The following is a 17,684-nucleotide window of genomic DNA, read 5'->3' on the forward strand; positions in this document are numbered from 1 at the left end:
GTACTGTGTGATACTGTCTGCTGAGCTGTGTATCTAATCCTATCCTGTGTGATACTGTCTGCTGAGCTATGTATCTAATCCTATCATGTGTGATACTGTCTGCTGAGCTGTGTATCTAATCCTATCCTGTGTGATACTGTCTGCTGAGCTGTGTATCTAATCCTGTCTTGTGTGATACTGTCTGCTGAGCTGTGTATCTAATCCTATCCTGTGTGATACTGTCTGCTGAGCTATGTATCTAAACCTATCATGTGTGATACTGTCTGCTGAGCTGTGTATCTAATCCTATCCTGTGTGATACTGTCTGCTGAGCTGCGTATCTAATCCTATCCTGTGTGATACTGTCTGCTGAGCTGTGTATCTAATCCTGTCCTGTGTGATACTACCTGCTGAGCCGTGTATCTAATCCTGTCCTGTGTGATACTGTCTGCTGAACTGTGTATCTAATCCTGTCCTGTGTGATACAGTCTGCTGAGCTGTGTATCTAATCCTATCCTGTGTGATACTGTCTGCTGAGCTGTGTATCTAATCCTATCCTGTGTGATACTGTCTGCTGAACCATGGATCTAAGCCTCTCATCTGAGATACTGTCTGCTGAACCATGTATCTAATCCAATCATGTGTGATGAGCTGTCTGCTTAGTATCTCATGTGTGATACTGTCTGCCCTGGGTATCTAAGCCTCTCATGTGTGATACTGTCTGCCCTGGGTATCTAACCCACTCACATGTGATACTCTCTGCTACCCTGGGTATCTAAGCCCTTTCCCATGTGATACTCTCTGCTACCCTCGGTATCTAAGCCCTTTTCCATGTGATACCGCCAGGTAGCCAGCTGGAGGCTCCCAGGACTCGGCACATATGGCGCCCCTCCCGTCCTATCAGGAGGTCAGCAGATATGGCGGGGCGTGGTTTCCATGGGGCACACCCATTGGCTGCCTCAGCTCAGTTTACATGGAGAGTCCCGTCAGGCGGCCGATCCTTCCTAGCAACAGTCTCCCAGGCGCCGCCGTCATTGGACGCTCCATGGGTGACGTCGGCTCGGCGGCGATTGGTGATCCGGCAGGTTTCCAGAACCCGAGAAACCACGGTAACAAGGGGAAGCGTTGCCATGACTACAGAGGTATCCGCCCCGATCGGAAACTCGGCCAATCAGCAGTAAGTGCTTAACCAGTTCCGCGCTGGCCAGTATTAGGAGCCCTGCAGGAGGATGACTTGTGCTCTGGATGAACCGCAGTCCATAGGAATGCACTGAATGTCTCAGAGTCTCCTTCTAGTCCCTGCCCCAGACCCTTCATACATTTCTTTATGTCCCCCCCCCCATGCACATGCATCCTAGGCTTAGCAGAGCATGCAGGTAGAGGGAAACAAGCTGCCCCCTGGGAAGATAAGAATCGGCCATGTTGAAATCTGTCTGATCCTTCGTTCCCCTGAGAGCTGGAGGCCTCATACACATGGCCGATCCTGGCCAGATCCCTGGGGTCGGCCATCTTTCATGTGTGAGGACCTTCCATGTGGATTTCATTATGTATTCTGCTCCGATATCTGCTCATTGTTTTCCATGGTAGTCCGCGCTGCCGCTCACACCTCTGTGGATTTATTTGTGCTCAGGTTTTAAAACTGCGTCAAGAAGGAACATCTTGGAGAGATGAGACTACAGCGGTGTGTCCACCCTGGGTCGGCAGCATTCAGACTGCAAATCTGAGGCAGATATTCCTGGGGCCAGTAAACATTAAACATGTGAATGTACCCAACGATTATATGCCGCCAGAAGTCCTGCCTCAGATGTTCTCCATAAGTCCTGCCTCAGATGTTCTCCATAAGTCCTGCCTCAGATGTTCTCCATAAGTCCTGCCTCAGATGTTCTCCATAAGTCCTGCCTCAGATGTTCTCCATAAATCCTGCCTCAGATGCCCCATCAGTCCTGCCTCAGATGCCCCCTCAGTCCTGCCTCAGATGTCCCTCATAAGTGCTGCCTCATATGCCCAATAAGTCCTACCTCAGATGCCCCATAAATCCTGCCTCAGATGTTCTCCATAAGTCCTGCCTCAGATGTCCCCCATACATCTCGTCTCTGGTACTCCCCATAAGTCCTTCCTCAGATGCTCTCAATAAGTCCTGCCTCAGATGCCGACCATAAGTCCTGCCTCTTTCCTCCCCATAAGTATTTCCTCAGATAATAACCATGGGTCCTGCCTCAGCTGTCCCCCATATGTCCTGCCTCTGTTGCTTCCCATAAGTCCTACCTCAGATGCCCCATAAATCCTGCCTCAGATGTCCCCCATACATCTCGTCTCTGGTACTCCCCATAAGTCCTGCCTCAGATGCCGACCATAAGTCCTGCCTCTTTCCTCCCCATAAGTATTTCCTCAGATAATAACCATGGGTCCTGCCTCAGCTGTCCCCCATATGTCCTGCCTCTGTTGCTTCCCATAAGTCCTACCTCAGATGCCCCATAAATCCTGCCTCAGATGTCCCCCATACATCTCGTCTCTGGTACTCCCCATAAGTCCTGCCTCAGATGCCGACCATAAGTCCTGCCTCTTTCCTCCCCATAAGTATTTCCTCAGATAATAACCATGGGTCCTGCCTCAGCTGTCCCCCATATGTCCTGCCTCTGTTGCTCCCCATAAGTCCTGCCTCAGATGCCCCCTATAAATCCTGCCTCAGCTGTCCCCCATAATTCCTGCGTCATATGTTCCACATTAATATATTGTAGAGAAAGGTCGGCACTGCTTGAATAATTGCGGTGCACATGTCGATAGGCAGGCGTCCCAACTTACGTAATGAAGGGGACCGGCACTCTCGTTGTATTTTCAGTGTAGTTTATTCAGTCACTTATAAAGCATAGTGACGCGTTTCAGCACATACACGTGCTTTCTTCAATGTTCCACATTAAGTCCTGCCTTAGATGCCCCACTTGTATAGACAGAAAAGACCGGCACTCACTTTTTCTTCTGCTGATAAATTCTCTTTATTCGTCACATATGAGATATCTCATATGTGACGAATAAAGAGATTTAATCAGCAGAAGAAAAAGTGAGTGCCGGTCTTTTCTGTCTATACAAGTGGGATCGTTGTCTCGGACTCGTGCACCACGCCTCTTGAACAGAGTGCCGGCTGACCATCACCTGATTAGATGCCCCACTAGTCCTGCCTCAGATGTCCCATAACTCTGCCTCAGATGTTCCTATTTAAGTCCTGATCAGATTCCCCATAAGTAAAGTCGTGCCTCAGATGTCCCCCATACATCTTGTCTCTGGTACTCTCCATAAGTCCTTTCTCAGATGCCCTCAATAAGTCCTGCCTGAGATGCCGACCATAAGTCCTGTCTCTGTGCTCCCCACAAGTCCTGTCTCTGTGCTCCCCACAAGTCCTGTCTCTGTGCTCCCCACAAGTCCTGCCTCTGTGCTCCCCACAAGTCCTGCCTCAGGTTCTCCCATAAGTCCTTTCTCAGATGCTCCCCATAAGTCCTGCCTCAGATGCTCCCCATAAGTCCTGCCTCCGATGCTCCCCATAAGTCTTTCCTCCGATCCTCCCCATAAGTCCTGCCTCCGATGCTCCCCATAAGTCCTGCCTCCGATGCTCCCCATAAGTCCTGCCTCCGATGCTCCCCATAAGTCCTGCCTCCGATGCTCCCCATAAGTCCTGCCTCCGATGCTCCCCATAAGTCCTGCCTCCGATGCTCCCCATAAGTCCTGCCTCCGATGCTCCCCATAAGTCCTGCCTCCGATGCTCCCCATAAGTCCTGCCTCCGATGCTCCCCATAAGTCCTGCCTCCGATGCTCCCCATAAGTCCTGCCTCCGATGCTCCCCATAAGTTCTGCCTCCGATGCTCCCCATAAGTCCTGCCTCTGATGCTCCCCATAAGTCCTGCCTCAGATGCCAACCCTAAGGCCCCTTTCACACGGGCGAGTATTCCGCGCGGGTGCAGTGCGTGAGTTGAACGCATTGCACCCGCACTGAATCCGGACCCATTCATTTCTATGGGGCTGTGCACACGAGTGGTGATTTTCACGCATCACTTGTGCGTTGCGTGAAAATCGCAGCATGCTCTATATTGTGCGTTTTTCACGCAACGCAGGCCCCATAGAAGTGAATGGGGCCGCGTGAAAATCGCAAGCAAGTGCGGATGCAGTGCGATTTTCACGCATGGTTGCTAGGTGAGGATCGGGCTGGGGACCCGATCTGTATTATTTTCCCTTATAACATGGTTATTAAGGGAAAATAATAGCATTCTGAATACAGAATGCAAAGTAAAATAGCGCTGGAGGGGTTAAAAAAAATATATTATTTACTCACCGAGTCCACTTGATCGCGTAGTTGTGGATCTCTGTCTTCTTCTGTAATGTTGAGCTGCCGGCTAAGGACCTGTGGTGACGTCACATCACATGATCCAATCACATGGTCCCTCACCATGGTGATGAACCATGTGATTGGACCATGTGGTGAGCACAGTGACGTCATCAAAGGTCCTATTCCTGTGCACAGCAAAGAAGAAGACAGAAGAGATGCCGGGCTGCGCGAAGAAGTGGATTAAGGTGAGTTAAATAATTTTTTATTTTTTTTTAACCCCTCCAGCCCTATTGTACTATGCATTCTGTATTCAGAATGCTATTATTTTCCCTTATAACCATGTTATAAGGGAAAATAATACAATCTACAGAACACCGACGCATTACAATGTTTTGCACTCGCGCAGAAAAATCATGCATGTTCCCGCAACGCACCCGCACCTTTTCCCGCAACGCACCCGCACCTTTTCCCGCAACGCCTGTGTGAAACCAGCCTAAGTCTGGCCTCTGTGTTCCCCATATGCCCTGCCTCACATGACCCCAAAAGTCCAGCCTCCGATGGTCCCCCTAAGTCCTGCTTTGGATGCTTTCCATAATTATTGTCTCTCAGATGCCCTCCATAAGACCTACCTTAGACTTTGACCATAAGTCCTTCCCCAGATGTTCCCGATAAGGTCTGCATCAGGTGATCTCCATAAGTTCTGCCTCAGATGCCAACTATAGATACCTTAGAGACTCCGTATAGGCCCTGCCTCGGGTGTTCCCCATAAATCCTGCTTTAGATTTTCGCAAAAAAGCTCTGCCTCAATTGTTCCCCATACGTCGTGCCTCAGTTGTCCACCATACGTTTTGCCTCAGATGTCCCCCATACGTCTTGTGTCAGATTTTCCCCATTAGTTTTGCCTCAGATGTTCTCCATAAGTTCTGTCTCTGTGCTCCCCATAATTCCTGTCTCAGATGCTGACCATAAGTCCTAATGGGGGCATTATTCTAACTGGGGGCACTAATGGGGACATTATTCTACCTGGGGCCACTAATTGGGGCATTATTCTAACTGGGGGTACTAATGGGGGCATTATTCTACCTGGGGCCACTAATTGGGGCATTATTCTAACTGGGGACACTAATGGGGCCATTATTCTAACGGGGGGCATTATTCTAAATGGGGACACTAATGGGGGAGATTATTCAAACTGGGAGCACTAATGCGGGTATTATTCTAACTGGGGGGCACTAATGGGTGGCATTATTCTAACTGGGGACATAATGGGGGGCATTATTCTAACTGGGGGCACTAATGGGGCCATTATTCTAACGGGGGGCATTATTCTAAATGGGGACACTAATGGGGGAGATTATTCAAACTGGGAGCACTAATGCGGGTATTATTCTAACTGGGGGCACTAATGGGTGGCATTATTCTAACTGGGGACATAATGGGGGGCATTATTCTAACTGGGGACACTAATGGGGGCATTATTCTAACTGGGGGCACTAATGGGGCATTATTCTAACTGGGGACACTAATGGGGGGCATTATTCTAACTGGGGGCACTAATGAGGGCATTATTCTAACTGGGGGCACTAATAGGTGGCATTATTCTTAGTGTGGGCACCAATAAAGGACATTATTCTTACTGGGGGCACTAATGGGGGCATTATTCTTCCGGGGGGCATTATTCTTGCAGGAGAGCACTAATGGCGGCATTACTCTTACTGGGGGACACTAATGGAGGCATTATTCTTATTGGGGGGCATTAATGGGAGCATTATTTTACTGGGGGGCACTAATGGGGACATTACTCTTACTGGGGGGCACTAATGGGGGGCATTAATTCTGGAGTGCACTAATGGGGGCATTATTCTACTGGGGGGCACTAATATGGGCAATATTTTTACTGGGGGGCACTTCTATTACTTAGGGCACTAATGTGGACAGTATTAATTCTGGTCGGCAATAATGGGGGCATTAATATTATTGGGAGCCACAGTATGACAATGACTTAACACCCCCCTCACATCATGTCATGTGACTGTAGCCCCCCTCACATCATGTCATGTGACTGCAGCCTCCATCATGTCATGTGACTGCAGCCCCCCTCATGTCATGTGACTGCAGCCTCCCTCACGTCATGTCATGTGACTGCAGCCCCCCTCACATCATGTCATGTGACTGCAGCCCCCCTCACATCATGTCATGTGACTGCAGCCCCCCTCGCATCATGTCATGTGACTGCAGCCCCCCTCACATCATGTCATGTGACTGCAGCCCCCCTCACATCATGTCATGTGACTGCAGCCCCCCTCACATCATGTCATGTGACTGAAGCGTGATCGCCATCCTGCACGCAGCCATGACAACACCACTACAGCTGGCAAAATCCGGTAAAATTAATTTAATCCGGCATCTAGAACGTCTCATCGTCCGGCACAGAAACAGTCGGATAATCTGGACCTTCACCAGACAGAAGCCAATAAAATACGGGAAAGAAATCGAATGAAAATGTCTACTGCGGCTACTCCTGGTACTTACCTTCCCGTCATTGTCACCCCGGAGGTGGAGGCTTCTCTTCTAGTCCGGAAACTACGAGAAAAAAAGGTAAAGCATGAGAAGTGGCGCAGGGGGCGGAGCTACGCCTCCGATCTACATCCCTTTACTGACAGATGTAACACTGGTCACTATATACTGGTCTATAACATGCAGGGTCAGTGCCCCCATGCCAACACTTCTTGTCCTGTGCCCAGGCAGACACAAATCCTCTCTAGCCTGAAAAGTGGTCCCTGCCCATGGAGGTCGGCGTCCACACAATGGGGCAGGGAAAAATAGTCTGTTACCCAGAGCAACCAATCACAGCGCAGCTTTCATTCTTCAAGAGCAGAATATGAAATGAAATCTGCACAGTGATTGGTTGCTATGGCCAACAGAGACACGGTTTTATGATTACCCTATGATCAGGCTGATCACCAGAGTGGAGGCCGGAGCCAGGACCACGAGGCCAAGAGCCGGAGGAATATGGAGGCTGACAGCCGGAGGAGATACAGGCTTAGATACACAGCTCAGCAGACAGTATCACACAGGATAGGATTAGATACACAGCTCAGCAGACTGTATCACACAGGATAGGATTAGATACACAGCTCAGCAGACAGTATCACACAGGATAGGATTAGATACATAGCTCAGCAGACAGTATCACACAGGATAGGATTAGATACACAGCTCAGCAGACAGTATCACACAGGATAGGATTAGATACACAGCTCAGCAGACAGTATCACACAGGATAGGATTAGATACACAGCTCAGCAGTCAGTATCACACAGGATAGGATTAGATACACAGCTCAGCAGTGCCCGTACTGTTTACATCTGGCGGTGTATGGGTACGGTCACATGTACCGCTCCAGCCAATGACTGGCTTCAGTGGTGACGGGGTGCTTGACCGCTAAAGTCAGTTATTGGCTGGAGCGGTGTATATGACCATACCCATACACCGCCAGATGTAAACAGTGCGGGCACCGGAAGGGGGAGACGCAGCATGGCGGATCAGAGCGGCGGGGAGCAGTGAAGTCTAGCACTTGCTTAACCCCTTAGGGACCCATGACGTACTGGTACGGCATGGATCCCGAGTCCTTAAGGACCCATGACGTACCGGTACGTCATGTGTTGTTCTGATCACCGCCGCCAGCAGGCACCACGGCTAAATGCGCGGGGGGGTCCCCCCCGTGTCGGTGATTGCCGCAAGCCGCAGGTCAATTCAGACCTGCGGTTTGCGGCTTTTTATTGTACGGGCGGCGGTGCCATCGGGTCCCCATGGGGTTGTAGGGGGGACCCGATGGCATGGAAGGCAGCGCGATGTCTAAGGAAGGCATCGCGCTGCCTTCCGGTGAAGAGCCTGTGAGAACCAGCCCCCTGGATCTCACAGGCCGGAAGCTGTATGAGTAATACACACAGTATTACTCATACAGCCAATGCATTCTAATACAGAAGTATTGGAATGCATTGTAAAGGATTAGACCCCCAAAAGTTCAAGTCCCAAAGTGGGACAAAAAATAAAGTGAAAAAAAAATGTAAAAAATAAAGTTTCCCCCCAAAAAAATTTAAAGTTTCAAGTAAAAATAAAACAAAAACGTCATTTTCCCCAAATAAAGTTTAAAAAAATTGGTAAAAAATAGGGGGGAAAAAAAGTATACATATTAGGTATCGCCGCGTCCGTATCGACCGGCTCTATAAACATATCACATGACCTAACCCCTCAGATGAACACCGTAAAAAATAAAAAATATATATTTTTTTGTCACCTTACATCACAAAAATTACAACAGCAAGTGATCAAAAAGGCATTTGCCCACCAAAATAGTACCAATCTAACTGTCACCTCATCCCGCAAGAAATTAGCCCCTACCTGAGACAATCGCCCAAAAAATTAAAAAAAACTATGGCTCAGAATATGGAGACACTAAATCATCATTTTTTTGTTTTAAAAAAGCTGTCATTGTGTAAAACTTACATAAATAAAAAAATGTATACATATTAGGTATCGCCGCGTCCGTATCGAATGGCTCTATAACAATATCACATGACCTAACCCCTCAGATGAACACCGTAAAAAATGTAAAATAAAAACTGTGCTAAATAAACAATTTTTGTCACCTTACATCGCAAAAAGTGTAATAGCAAGCGATCAAAATGTCACACGCACCCCAAAATAGTGCCAATCTAACTGTCACCTCATCCCTCAAAAAATGAGACCCTACCTAAGATAATCGCCCAAAAACTGAAAGAATTATGGCTCTCAGACTATGGAGACACTAAAACATGATTTTTTTTGCTTCAAAAAAGAAATCATTGTGTAAAACTTACATAAATAAAAAAAAGTATACATATTAGGTATCGCCGCATCCGTGACAACCTGGTCTATAAAAATATCACATGATCTAACCTGTCAGATGAATGTTGTAAATAACAAAAAATGAAAACGGTGCCAAAACAGCTATTTCTTGTTATCTTGCCTCACAAAAAGTGTAATATAAAGCAACCAAAAATTATATGTACCCTAAACTAGTACCAACAATACTGCCACCCTATCCCGTAGTTTCTAAAATGGGGCCACTTTTTTTGGAGTTTCTACTCTAGGGGGGCATCAGGGGGGCTTCAAATGGGACATGGTGTCAAAAACAAAGTCCAGCCCCAGCCCCAAAAAATGCCCGGTCCCCTCACACAGATTGTACTTACCTCCCTCCCCAACATCAGCGTCGCTCCTGATGCCCGCAAGGCTGCGCGCTGACGGATGTTTTGATCCGCGTGACGGAGCGGCAGCCAATAGCAGGCCGCGACGGGGATGGGCCTCCCTAGCATAACCTGCGATGCTCGGTAGGCTCATTCTTATCGCAGCCTGCTATTGGCTGCTCCCCCGTCGCCAGATCCACGGGACAGGGAGATGCAGCGGCGGCCGTGCAGGCTTCATAAGAAACAGCGCAGGTGTCGGGGAGTGAGGTAAGTACAATCTGTGATCGTGACCAGGGCATTTTTGTTGTTGGATAACCCCTTTAGAAATCGCTAAAACCGGAAAACCCCTTTAAGAAACTGCCCACATGTTATTCTGCAGCCTGTTCTCTAGGTACCGGTACATTTACTTTAGTGAATGACCCCCATTGTATATAAAGATTATATTTTCTTCACCTTCACTAAATGTACACGGTGGGGGTACAAGATGGAGGATGCAGGAAGAAGATAAAATCAAAGGGGCCCTGAAGATTTCACTATAGGGGCCCCACATTACAAATGGCGGAGACAAGGGGCAGACATGACCATTGTGCTTCTCGCCTTTGTCTACAGGACTAGCGGTAATGTGTTGATTCATCGCCATCTTGTGGCAGAGTCTTGGTATTACAGTCATGAATGATTCCTGCTGCAGTTACACATGATACCATACAAGGTGGATTTGATTGGGTCATTTTTAAAACTTTAAGGATACATTTTTTTTTAAAACTGATTTTTCACTTTTTTTCAGCACAATGTACAGTCGTGGCCAAAAGTTTTGAGAATTACATAAATATTGGAAATTGGAAAAGTTGCTGCTTAAGTTTTTATAATAGCAATTTGCATATACTCCAGAATGTTATGAAGAGTGATCAGATGAATTGCATAGTCCTTCTTTGCCATGAAAATTAACTTAATCCCCATAAAAACTTTCCATTGCATTTCATTGCTGTCATTAAAGGACCTGCTGAGATCAATTCAGTAATCGTCTTGTTAACTCAGGTGAGAATGTTGACGAGCACAAGGCTGGAGATCATTATGTCTGGCTGATTGGGTTAAAATGGCAGACTTGACATGTTAAAACGAGGGTGATGATTGAAATCATTGTTCTTCCATTGTTAACCATGGTGACCTGCAAAGAAACGCGTGCAGCCATCATTGCGTTGCATAAAAATGGCTTCACAGGCAAGGATATTGTGGCTACTAAGATTGCACCTCAATCAACAATTTATAGGATCATCAAGAACTTCAAGGAAAGAGGCTCAATTCTTGTTAAGAAGGCTTCAGGGCGTCCAAGAAAGTCCAGCAAGCGCCAGGATCGTCTCCTAAAGAGGACTCAGTTGCGGGATCGGAGTGCTACCAGTGCAGAGCTTGCTCAGGAATGGCAGCAGGCAGGTGTGAGCGCATCTGCATGCAGAGTGAGGTGAAGACTTTTGGAAGATGGCCTGGTGTCAAGAAGGCCAGCAAAGAAGCCACTTCTCTCCAAAAAAAACATCAGGGACAGATTGATCTTCTGCAGAAAGTATGGTGAATGGACTGCTGAGGACTGGGGCAAAGTCATATTCTCCGATGAAGCCTCTTTCCGATTGTTTGGGGCATCTGGAAAAAGGCTTGTCCGGGGAAGAAAAGGTGAGCGCTACCATCAGTCCTGTGTCATGCCAACAGTAAAGCATCCTGAGACCATTCATGTGTGGGGTTGCTTCTCATCCAAGGGAGTGGGCTCACTCACAATTTTGCCCAAAAACACAGCCATGAATAAAGAATGGTACCAAAACACCCTCCAACAGCAACTTCTTCCATCAATCCAACAACAGTTTGGTGAAGAACAATGCATTTTCCAGCACGATGGAGCACCGTGCCATAAGGCAAAAGTGATAACTAAGTGGCTCGGGGACCAAAACGTTGACATTTTGGGTCCATGGCCTGGAAACTCCCCATATCTTAATCCCATTGAGAACTTGTGGTCAATCCTCAAGAGGCGGATGGACAAACAAAAACCCACTAATTCTGACAAACTCCAAGAAGTGATTATGAAAGAATGGGTTGCTATCAGTCAGGAATTGGCCCAGAAGTTGATTGAGAGCATGCCCAGTCGGATTGCAGAGGTCCTGAAAAAGAAGGGCCAACACTGCAAATACTGACTCTTTCCATAAATGTCATGTAATTGTGGATAAAAGCCTTTGAAACGTATGAAGTGCGTGTAATTATATTTCACTACATCACAGAAACAACTAAAACAAAGATCTAAAAGCAGTTTAGCAGCAAACTTTGTGAAAACTAATATTTGTGTCATTCTCAAAACTTTTAGCCACGACTGTACACACAGCAGGGGGAATATCTGATCACCTAGTGACTGCCTGTTTTGGTGATTGACCATCACATAATAATGGCTGGACAACCCCTTTAAGCTCCATGATAGGTTCTCTGGTAACCACTTCTAGGGAGGACTGAAGCTTTATTTTTGGCTTAGGCCTCAGTCTTCAGGTTCAGAGGCTCAGCAGGTGGGCATAGCTATTTCCCATCTCCAGGGTGACCCTTAGACCTGGGCACTTCTCTGTCTCCTGATTCTCCTGAACTGGACACCTTTTCCATGGTCCCTGGTCTACTCTTTGATGATCCTGACCCTATTGCAGTAGTGGAGAGCAAAATTGACAGGGTAAATGTCCTGCTGAAGAACACTGCACTGAGTTTAGGCGGTGGGCCACCAAGTCTAAGTAGAATGACCCAGCCCCTTGCTGTGTCTTTCGCTTTGGGTTGATGAAGACTATCAAGCACCCCATGGTCCATCCCTATTCTCCCTCTTTCCTAGGGTCGGCCATTCTTTCTGGTGACTTGAATGGATAGACACCTACATGTGCATTGTTTGGAGTGTTCTACTACCCTTCCTCCCTTGCCCAGGGTGAAGACCGTTCTGTTTTCTCCAGATGACCTGTCACGTAGGGGTGGGAAGAGTGCAGCCCTGATCTCCACCCGCACCTCTGTCCCTACCTACTTGCGTGGTCCGTCCTAACTGACGGCGTACAACTTGGCGGCGGTCCCTAGCTTAGATACATGCAGGGGCCTAAAGAGTGCTAGAGTAACGCGTACCAGAGTCAGGGAAGCAAAGGTCAAAGCCAGGAGGTCACGCAGGGAAAACACACTAGCAAGGTCAACACAAACCGAAGTCAGAAGCCGAGAGGTCACATCAATTCCAAGAAGGTAACAAGGTCGAGGTCAGAAACAAAGCCGAGGTCCAAACACAAAAGCTAGTTAACAATAGGAACGCTAGTAAAGGTAGAAAGACCAATCACAGGCAACCTGTGGCCAGTGTTTAAATAGCCAGACTGGTGAGTCACATGACATGGCCAGCGTCACGTGACTCGCATAACACAGCCCAACATAGCCAAGCACCGATCATCATTATCGGCGCTCAGCTCTCCTGCTGCTTATTGTCTAGGGGATGGAGGACGCCGGTCACGCAGAGGAGGCATGTGCGGCCGGATCCTCCCCGCCCCCTGGTCCCCATGGAGACGAGGACTCCACCTGCGTCCTCGCTCCGCTATGTCGGCGGTGCTGCAAAGGGAGAGTGCGCCACCGGCTCCCCGTGACATGACCCCACATACAACTTGGCATCATGGAGAAACCACCGGAGAAAGCATGGATTATGTCTCTATTTATAAGAATTCAGGGCCTCCACTTCATTCCTGTTCGAAATGCCAGCCGTCGGAAGACTCCAGCGCCTAGCTGGGTCAGAGGAAGCCCACCTAGGCATGCAGGTATCTTCTTTCTGTTCCTCCAAAGGTTTGCTGCCACTGATGTCCTATAGCAGTGTTCCTCAACTCCAGTCCTCAGGGCGCACCTGCCAGGCATGATTTGAGAATATCCCACATAATAAATACCTGTGGTAAGTCCTGATCCATCAACACTAATTATATCACCGGCTCAATACTAAGAAAATCCTGAAAACATGACTGTTGGGTGAGCCCTGAGGACTGGAGTTGAGAAACACTGTCCTGTGGGATAGAGGCCTAAGACCATGAATTGATTATAGAGAATTGAGCAAGATTAGGATGTTATCCTTTGCCATTGATACCCAACTTGTTTGACCAACCTGTTTTCACAAAACTCGATCTCAGGTGACCTTAGAACTTGATCATGATAAGGTCTAGAGATGAATGGAAGACAATATTTAATACCACAGACGGACAATATGAATACCTGGTTATGTCTTTCAGTTTCTGTAATATATCAGCTGTATTCCAGGGGTTCTTAAATAATAGTTGCAGGGACTATACCAGCTGGTTTGTGATTATCCACCTATATAACATACATATTTTCTCTCTGCCCAGTAGACAATGGCCTGCACCTTGGCACGATACATACTAATACCCTTAACTATGAGGAGATACCCTAAAAACTACTGAGCCTCAATTACCAATTTTTTTTATTACAGCACAAGCATATTGTCTCTCAGTGGTAATACATGTTGTCTCCCATTCATCTCAGTTTTGTCACAACTACTATAATACTGCCCCTATGTACAAAAATATAACTACTATAATACTGCTCCTATGTACAAGAATATAACTACTATAATACTGCTCCTATGTACAAGAATATAACTACTATAATACTGCCTCCTATGTACAAGAATATAACTACTATAATACTGCTCCTATGTACAAGAATATAACTACTATAATACTGCCTCCTATGTACAAGAATATAACTACTATAATACTGCCTCCTATGTACAAGAATATAACTACTATAATACTGCTTCTATGTACAAGAATATAACTACTATAATACTGCTCCTATGTACAAGAATATAACTACTATAATACTGCTCCTATGTACAAGAATATAACTACTATAATACTGCCTCCTATGTCCAAGAATATAACTACTATAATACTGCTCCTATGTACAAGAATATAACTACTATAATACTGCTCCTATGTACAAGAATATAACTACTATAATACTGCTCCTATGTACAAGAATATAACTACTATAATACTGCTTCTATGTACAAGAATATAACTACTATAATACTGCTCCTATGTACAAGAATATAACTGCTATAATACTGCTCCTATGTACAAGAATATAACTACTATAATACTGCTCCTATGTACAAGAATATAACTACTATAATACTGCCTCCTATGTACAAGAATATAACTACTATAATACTGCTCCTATGTACAAGAATATAACTACTATAATACTGCTCCTATGTACAAGAATATAACTACTATAATGCTGCTCCTATGTACTAGAATATAACTACTATAATACTGCTCCTATGTACAAGAATATAACTACTATAATACTGCCTCCTATGTACAGGAATATAACTACTATAATACTGCCTCCTATGTACAAGAATATAACTACTATAATACTGCCTCCTATGTACAAGAATATAACTACTATAATACTGCTCCTATGTAAAATAATATAACTACTATAATACTGCTCCTATGTACAAGAATATAACTACTATAATACTGCTCCTATGTACAAGAATATAACTACTATAATACTGCCTCCTATGTACAGGAATATAACTACTATAATACTGCTCCTATGTACAAGAATATAACTACTATAATACTGCTCCTATGTACAAGAATATAACTACAATAATACTGCTCCTCTGTACAAGAATATAACTACTATAATACTGCTCCTATGTACAAGAATATAACTACTATAATACTGCCTCCTATGTACAAGAATATAACTACTATAATACTGCTTCTATGTACAAGAATATAACTACTATAATACTGCTCCTATGTACAAGAATATAACTACTATAATACTGCTCCTATGTACAAGAATATAACTACTATAATACTGCCTCCTATGTCCAAGAATATAACTACTATAATACTGCTCCTATGTACAAGAATATAACTACTATAATACTGCTCCTATGTACAAGAATATAACTACTATAATACTGCTCCTATGTACGAGAATATAACTACTATAATACTGCTTCTATGTACAAGAATATAACTACTATAATACTGCTTCTATGTACAAGAATATAACTACTATAATACTGCTTCTATGTACAAGAATATAACTACTATAATACTGCTCCTATGTACAAGAATATAACTGCTATAATACTGCTCCTATGTACAATAATATAACTACTATAATACTGCCTCCTATGTACAAGAATATAACTACTATAATACTGCCTCCTATGTACAAGAATATAACTACTATAATACTGCTCCTATGTACAAGAATATAACTACTATAATACTGCTCCTATGTACAAGAATATAACTACTATAATACTGCTCCTATGTACAAGAATATAACTACTATAATACTGCTCCTATGTACAAGAATATAACTACTATAATACTGCTCCTATGTACAGGAATATAACTACTATAATACTGCTCCTATGTACAAGAATATAACTACTATAATACTGCTCCTATGTACAAGAATATAACTACTATAATACTGCTCCTATGTACAAGAATATAGCTTCTATAATACTGCTCCTTATGTACAGGAATATAACTACTATAATACTGCTCCTATGTACAAGAATATAACTACTATAATACTGCTCCTATGTACAAGAATATAACTACTATAATACTGCCTCCTATGTACAAGAATATAACTACTATAATACTTCTCCTATGTACAGGAATATAACTTCTATAATACTGCCTCCTATGTACAAGAATATAACTACTATAATACTGCTCCTATGTACAATAATATAACTACTATAATACTGCTCCTATGTACAAGAATATAACTACTATAATACTGCTCCTATGTACAGGAATATAACTACTATAATACTGCTCCTATGTACAATAATATAACTACTATAATACTGCTCCTATGTACAAGAATATAACTACTATAATACTGCTCCTATGTACAAGAATATAACTACTATAATACTGCTCCTATGTACAAGAATATAACTACTATAATACTGCTCCTATGTACAAGAATATAACTACTATAATACTGTCTCCTATGTACAAGAATATAACTACTATAATACTGCTCCTATGTACAGGAATATAACTACTTTAATACTGCTCCTATGTACAAGAATATAACTACTATATACTGCTCCTATGTACAAGAATATAACTACTATATACTGCTCCTATGTACAAGAATATAACTACTATATACTGCTCCTATGTACAAGAATATAACTACTATAATACTGCTCCTATGTACAAGAATATAACTACTATAATACTGCTCCTATGTACAAGAATATAACTACTATAATACTGCTCCTATGTACAAGAATATAACTACTATAATACTGCTCCTATGTACAAGAATATAACTACTATAATACTGCTTATGTACAAGAATATAACTACTATAATACTGCTCCTATGTACAATATAACTACTATAATACTGCTCCTATGTACAAGAATATAACTACTATAATACTGCCTCCTATGTACAACAAGTTAACTACTATAATACTGCTCCTATGTACAAGAATATAACTACTATAATACTGCCTCCTATGTACAAGAATATAACTACTATAATACTGCTCCTATGTACAAGAATATAACTACTATAATACTGCTCCTATGTACAAGAATATAACTACTATAATACTGCTTATGTACAAGAATATAACTACTATAATACTGCTCCTATGTACAATATAACTACTATAATACTGCTCCTATGTACAAGAATATAACTACTATAATACTGCCTCCTATGTACAACAAGTTAACTACTATAATACTGCTCCTATGTACAAGAATATAACTACTATAATACTGCCTCCTATGTACAAGAATATAACTACTATAATACTGCTCCTATGTACAAGAATATAACTACTATAATACTGCTCCTATGTACAAGAATATAACTTCTATAATACTGCTCCTATGTACAAGAATATAACTACTATAATACTGCGTCCTATGTACAAGAATATAACTACTATAATACTGCGCCTATGTACAAGAATATAACTACTATAATACTGCTCCTATGTACAAGAATATAACTACTATAATACTGCTCCTATGTACAAGAATATAACTACTATAATACTGCTCCTATGTACAAGAATATAACTACTATAATACTGCCCCT

This window comes from Bufo bufo, chromosome 1 (genome assembly GCF_905171765.1).
Source record: "Bufo bufo chromosome 1, aBufBuf1.1, whole genome shotgun sequence".
Lineage (NCBI taxonomy): Eukaryota > Metazoa > Chordata > Amphibia > Anura > Bufonidae > Bufo > Bufo bufo.